This window comes from Oncorhynchus mykiss, chromosome 7 (genome assembly GCF_057628025.1).
Source record: "Oncorhynchus mykiss isolate SJ-2025 chromosome 7, ASM5762802v1, whole genome shotgun sequence".
In the NCBI taxonomy this organism is placed as follows: domain Eukaryota; kingdom Metazoa; phylum Chordata; class Actinopteri; order Salmoniformes; family Salmonidae; genus Oncorhynchus; species Oncorhynchus mykiss.
The window spans coordinates 10,875,486-10,882,750 of NC_143028.1; the positions used below are offsets into that span (position 1 = coordinate 10,875,486).

General features: G+C 43.8%; 1 long non-coding RNA gene across 1 annotated transcript; it reads right to left on the bottom strand.

The window, feature by feature from the left end:
- Positions 1 to 4,253: 4,253 nt before the first annotated feature.
- LOC118965262 (uncharacterized) lies at positions 4,254 to 6,272 on the bottom strand. The gene is made up of 2 exons (XR_016497083.1): positions 6,114 to 6,272; positions 4,254 to 5,933 (listed from the first exon to the last, which is right to left on the bottom strand). It is a non-coding gene; the product is annotated as an uncharacterized LOC118965262 (long non-coding RNA).
- Positions 6,273 to 7,265: the final 993 nt, after the last annotated feature.

Consider the following 7,265-nt stretch of genomic DNA (forward strand, 5'->3'; position numbering starts at 1 on the left):
GTACCTTTATTTTTTATTTTTTACCCCCCTTTTTCTCCCCAATTTCATCATATCCAATCTCGATATCGTCACATCGCTGCAAATCCCCAAACGGGTTCGGGAGAGGCGAATTTCGAGTCATGCGTCCTCCAAAACATGACCCGACAAACCACACTCCTAAACACCCGCCAGCTTAACCATTGTGTTGGCGGAAACACCGTTCAGCTGACAATCGAAGTCAGCCTGCAGGCACCTGGCCCGCCACAAGGAGTCGCTAGAGCTCGAGGAGCCAAGTAAAGCCCCCCTGGCCAAACCCTCCCCTAACCCGGAAGACGCTGGGCCAGTTGTGTGCCGCCCTATGGGACTCCCAGTAGGGTGTGACACAGCCTGGGATCGAGCCTGGGTCTGTAGTGACGCGTGTTTTACGCTTGTTTACTTTAACATTTTGGTTTGATTTGTGTTTGTGTAGGCTACACAGACGAAAATCAACAAGTTCAACATGGAACCACTACAACAAAGTTTGTCCACCTTCATAAGCACTATGAGGCTTTTATGAATGTCAATAACGATGTGACAGATCTCCTAGTTATGGGATACAGAGAAAATACATTGCTTCAGACTCCAGTGATTTAAGGAATGGTAATGTGCTGTAATGCCTGAAACTTTCTGGCATAGAGGCAATGTGCAACCTTTCAAATCTGACCTATGACCGTGCTAGGTCAGACATACTTGTAAATGTGTTGTAAATGAGGACTTGTTCTCAACTGGCCTACCTGGTTAAATAAATGTGGTGTACAGCATTCTATAAATCATACCATAGATTGTCAATTGGATTAAGGTCTGGGCTTTCCAAGGCATTTAAATGTTTCCCCTTAAACCACTCAAGTGCTGCTTTAGCAATATACTTAGGGTCATTGTCCTGCTGGAAGCTGAACCTCCATCCCAGTTTCAAATTGAGGTGGGGGGGCAGACGGTAGCCTAGTGGTTAGAGCATTGGACTAGTAACTGCAAGCTTGTTAGATCAAATCCCTGAGCTGACAAGGTAAAAATCTGTTGTTCTGCCCCTGAACAAGGCAGGGGCTGTTCCTAGGCTGTTATTGAAAATAAGAAGTTGTTCTTCACGGACTTGCCTAGTTAAATAAAGGTAATAAAAAAATATCTTAAAGACAAACAGATTTCCCTGTATTTGGCGCAATCCAACATTCCTTCAATTCTGACCAGTTTCCCAGTCCCTGCTGATGAAAAACATCCCCACAGCATGATAATGCCAACACCATGCTCCACTGTGAGGTTGGTGTTCTCAGAGTGATGAGAGGTGTTGGGTTTGCACCAGACAGTGTTTTCCTTGATGGCCATAAAGCTCAATTTTAGTCTCATCTGACACGAGTACCTACTTCCATAAGTTTGGGGAGTCTCCCACATGCCTTTTGGCGAACACCAAACGTGTTTACTTGTTTTTTTCTTTAAGCAATGGCTTTTTTTCCGGCCATTCTTCCGTAAAGCCCAGCTCTGTGGAGTGTACGGTTTAAAGTGGTCCTATGGACAGATACTCCAATCTCCGCTGTCGAGTTTTGCAGCACATTCAGGGTTATCACTGGTCTCTTTGTTGCCTCTCTGATTAATGCCTTCCTTCCCCGGGTCCGTGAGTTTTGGTGGACGGCCCTCTCTTGGCAGGTTTGTTGTGGTGCCATATTCTTTCCATTTTTTAATAATGGATTTAATGGTGCTCCGTGGGATGTTCAAAGTTTCAGATATTTTTTATAACCCAACCCTGATCTGTACTTCTCCACTACTTTGTCCCTGACCTGTTTGGAGAGCTCCTTGGACTTCATGGTGCCACTTGCTTAGTGGTACCCCTTGCTTAGTGGGGTTGCAGACTCTGGGGCCTTTCAGAACAGGTGTATATATACTGAGATCATGTGACACTTAGAGTGCACAAAGGTGGACTTTATTTAACTAATTATGTGACTTCTGAAGGTAATTGGTTGCACCAGATCTTATTTAGAGGCTTCAGAGCAAAGGGGGTAAATACATATGAACCTATCACTTTTCAGTTAATTTTTTTATTTACATTTTTGTTGAATTTCACTTCACCAATTTTGACAATTTTGTGTATGTTCATTACATGAAATCCAAATAAAATGCAACAGAATAGGAAAAACGTCAAGGGGGATGAATACTTTTGCAAGGCACTGTATCACCTGGAGGTGAATGTTGTCCTCTGATGGACGTCTAGTCTAGTTTACTCAGGGTTAGGTCTGGGAGATGCCCCAGTGTGGTACAGGACAGGTACTGGTGGAGGCATTAGGAGGTTGTATGTGTGTCTGAGCATGTGACTTTGGAACTGCTGACCTTTGCCACTGGCTGACCTGTCAATGACCCTGGAGGTATTCTAGACTGGGATGAAGGACTTCCATCTTCAGATGTAGATCACTAGTTATCTAATACTTCCTCATGCCATTCTAGAGGGCACTAGGGATGTACAATTTGACCTTAGTAAATGGTGCTCTTGTCAACTAGTCTCTTTGGCAAGAAAACAGAAAGCTGACTGCAATAAAGTGACAGGCAGTCCGGTGGCATGTTGGGGTTGAACTGACTCTCTGACTTCTGTCTTTTTAATCTTTGACCTTTACCAGTCTGGCTGACGTCCTGTGTCCAAACTCTTCCTGTGCACAACACACAAGACTAGTGCAATGACCTATAAAATTACCTGTGGCTGACATCTAACCTCTGACTGATCTTTGACCTCCTCTGGTCTAGTGCTGGTGTGGTGTTAAGGTTGGGGGAACATCTGGGGAGTGTACTGCTCTATTCTGGGAGAGGGGCCATGCAAATCTAAGTTTCTGTTTCACAGTGCTCTCTCTCAGTCAAACACACGCATGCACTTACACACACACTCAATACTGCTCCACAGAAGTGTTGGCCAGCTGTGTGTGTCTGGTTGGTCAACCAAGCATTGAGGCACACCAACCTTCTTGCTTCACACATGATCTTATGTTGTCACGATAAGGATTTTTCATCCTCAATGGGACTATTTCACCTGTATCATTCTAATAAGGAGGGATATTTGTAGACATGGGAGGTTGGGAGGGTTATGAAACTAGTTTGTAAAGACCCTTAGTTCTGTGTTCAGTGGACCAGTGATGTGTGTCATTTTGTACAGGGGGTTTTTGTACGTCTCTAAATCACTGTGTGACCAAGTTTTTACTATAGAGATAGTGGTGACTCTGACAGTAGTAAACTGCTGAATCTTCAGCCTGGACTCCACTGATGGTCAGAGTGAAGTCCCTCTCAGACCCACTGCCACTGAATCTAGCAGGAATCCCATCTAACCGTTTCTTTGCATATCTTATCAGGAGTTTGGGAGCTTCTCCAGGTCTCTGTTGATACCAGGACACAGCTTCATCTCCATCACTGTCTGTGTACACTTTAGGGTTGGTTGTACAGGTCAGAGTGACGGGGTCTCCTGGAGAAAATGTCACTACAGGAGGCTGAGTCACAGTCACCTGACCTCTGGATCCTGAAGAAGAAAAATATAAATTGATCAATGAGTATGAATAAGATATGACTTATATTTAATTATATTTTATGAAGGTACATTTATTCATTGAGATCCATTTCAATGATTATACAAGGTACTCAACATGTATTTTTCCATTGTAAGAGTTAGAAAACAACAGACCTTTGAGAAAGCAGCAGACCAGTGTCCAGATAAAGATGGTGATCAGAGTCATGGTTGTCGTGGTTTCTGTTGCGTTGATTAGACGGCAAAATGTTAGCTACCGTCTGTGGGAGACTTTCAGTTGTGCAGCCAAGCAACCTGTCTTTGAACAAGTTATTCAAAATAAACAGATTTTTTATTCAAAGAGCTAATCAGGTTTAGTTCCCTGCTATGACACGTGAATTACACAGAGAATGTTATTAGTATAACAGAAAAGTTCTGGTCCCTTTCATTGTCTGATATTATTGTGAAGTGGACTGACTTTAAATGGGCAATCTGTGATTGCTACATACATTTTCTTACATCCGTAGTTCTGTCATGAACTTGAGAGAGGTTCAATTTTGTTGTTGTTGTTTGAACAGCAGACTGACCTTTTAAACGCCTTATTGAAGTAAGGGACATGGAAGGTGCACCACAACACACAGCAGAGTATAAAGTTACTTAATATCTGCTTCCAGCAGTGTTATTGAGCGATAAGATCCTTAAAGAATGGGGTCTTTGTCCCTAGTACAGCAAATATACATGAAAATACATGGATAAATAAAAACTCAGCAACAGTGATGTACTTTATTGTGCATTGATGTAATTGTTGTTGAGTTGTGAGGTGTTCTCTGTGAACCTTAATAAGTTGTGTATTTTATAGAACTCTATTTCTCTCTCCTCTGGAATGTAACATTAAAATGTGCTCTTCTCTCCAGCTGGTCCTACTGTCAGTCCCACAGTGTCTCTGCTCCCCCCCTCCTCTGAGCAGCTCTCTGGAGGCTCTGCCTCATTGGCCTGTCTGCTGACTGACTACTCCCCTCAGGGGGCGCTGGTGAGCTGGGAGGTGGACGGGCTGGAGGTGAGCCAGGGGGTCAGGACCAGTCCAGAAGAAGAGAAGGAAGGCCTTTACAGGCGCAGCAGCATCCTGACCCTGAGCAAGGCAGGCTGGGAGCAGGGAGAGCTCTACACCTGCAGGGTCTCCCACTTCCAACACACCCAGGCCTCCCCCCTACGTAGGAGCCAGTGTCTGGTCTAGGACCTACTGGAGGAGGCCCACAACAGGAGCTCTGTCTGGGGAAGCAGGAGTAGACGAGGCTCTGGTCTGGTCTGGGGCCTGGTTGGAGCAGTAGTAGTGTGTTAGAGTGTTAGAGTAGTGTACTGAGTAAACTCTAGTACTGCTGGGGAGACCACATCCTGGGTAGTAATGTGTATTGTATAGATTACCGGAGACTTCAATGTGTTCTGTACTCAGACTGTTACTGTGATGTTGCGGTCTGCCTCAGTTCTAATAAAGTTGGATTTGGAAAATAACATGAAGGATTAGTTGACACATTTATTTACTGTGACAACAAATGGAAATGTATCTACAGCTAGATCTAATTCTTTGTCAGATTTATATTTATCTTCCTAATGTGAGTAAACTACAGTGTGACATCTGTCCTGTAATGACTATGTGTTGAATGTGTGTTCTGCTTTTTCAATCTCTCTCTCTCTCTCTCTCTCTCTCTCTCGTTCTGTCTGTCTGACCCCCTGGGGACAGAAATTCTCTATTCTGGGAGAAGCAAAACCATCCCACCCTGACCATGCAAATCAAGCCTGCATTCAGTGAGGTGAAACGTTTAGAAGATTAAAGAAATATATGTAATGAATAGAGGTAACACTTCCTGTTTCACTTGACAGATATAATGATGTCTGTTCTACGCAATTCATTTATATCTGAACATTCCAGAGGTGAAGTTATGGTTGTGGTTGTGTAGAGGAGGTGGTTGGGTGAACTATGATCCTGTCATGAGTAACCAGAATAACAGTGCTGTGTGAGGCTCTTAAGTCTGTGTTCAGTGTTTCATGTCATAGTCTGTTGTTCCTCAGCACCTGTTTAAGGTCCCAGCTGTAGCAGTACAGTTTCTGGGCAGTCTGACTGAGGGAGGTTTTTGTACGACTCTAAATCACTGTGTGCTCCCATCAGTGTACGAACCCATGCAGTAGTAATCTCCTACATCCTCAGCCTGGACTACACTGATGGTCAGAGTAAAATCTGGTTGAGATCCACTGCTACTGAAATGACCAGGAGTTTCAGAATGACGTTGACTTATTTTATAGAATAGGAGTTGAGGGGACTGTCCAGGTTTCTGCAGGTACCAGCTCAGGTCATCATCCACCCCCTTACTGGCTGTGCAGCTCAGATATACAGTCTCTCCCAGACGAACAGACTTGACCGTAGGAGACTGAGTCACAACTCCAGCTGACGATTCTAGAAATGAGAGGTGGAGAACAAGTCAACAGAATCCATATAAAATAACGGTAATCTCTCACCATGTACAAGCAGTATGGTAGAGGCTTCTCAAATTCCTGTTGCCAAAACTTCTCTGGTTCTTAACTGATGCTCTCTGAAGATGGCAGTTCAGAAAGGTCAGAGAGCAGACTTTCTCACCCTGAGTCAGGAACCCAAGTGTGATCAGCAGTGGAATCAGTGATATCATCTTCATCATCTTCCTCATCATCTGTGGCTCTGAGAAGACAACAGACTGAACACAACAATGATAACACTGAAGTCCTAAAGTGTCAGGACAGATCTCAGTCCTGCAGTCTGAAGTTCACAGGGCTATAAACACTCCCAGAGCACTGAAGCATGAGCTGTCGATGCAAAGCACCTCCTCTATGGAAACACCCTACCTCAGGACAGATGATGAAACTGTTAATGCAACACAATAACAATATTAAACATGGAAGGAAATACAGTGCCTTGCGAAAGTATTCGGCCCCCTTGAACTTTGCGACCTTTTGCCACATTTCAGGCTTCAAACATAAAGATATAAAACTGTATTTTTTTGTGAAGAATCAACAACAAGTGGGACACAATCATGAAGTGGAACGACATTTATTGGATATTTCAAACTTTTTTAACATACAAAAACTGAAAAATTGGGCGTGCAAAATTATTCAGCCCCCTTAAGTTAATACTTTGTAGCGCCACCTTTTGCTGCGATTACAGCTGTAAGTCGCTTGGGGTATGTCTCTATCAGTTTTGCACATCGAGAGACTGAAATGTTTTCCCATTCCTCCTTGCAAAACAGCTCGAGCTCAGTGAGGTTGGATGGAGAGCATTTGTGAACAGCAGTTTTCAGTTCTTTCCACAGATTCTCGATTGGATTCAGGTCTGGACTTTGACTTGGCCATTCTAACACCTGGATATGTTTATTTTTGAACAATTCCATTGTAGATTTTGCTTTATGTTTTGGATCATTGTCTTGTTGGAAGACAAATCTCCGTCCCAGTCTCAGGTCTTTTGCAGACTCCATCAGGTTTTCTTCCAGAATGGTCCTGTATTTGGCTCCATCCATCTTCCCATCAATTTTAACCATCTTCCCTGACCCTGCTGAAGAAAAGCAGGCCCAAACCATGATGCTGCCACCACCATGTTTGACAGTGGGGATGGTGTGTTCAGCTGTGTTGCTTTTACGCCAAACATAACGTTTTGCATTGTTGCCAAATAGTTCAATTTTGGCTTCATCTGACCAGAGCACCTTCTTCCACATGTTTGGTGTGTCTCCCAGGTGGCTTGTGGCAAACTTTAAACAACACT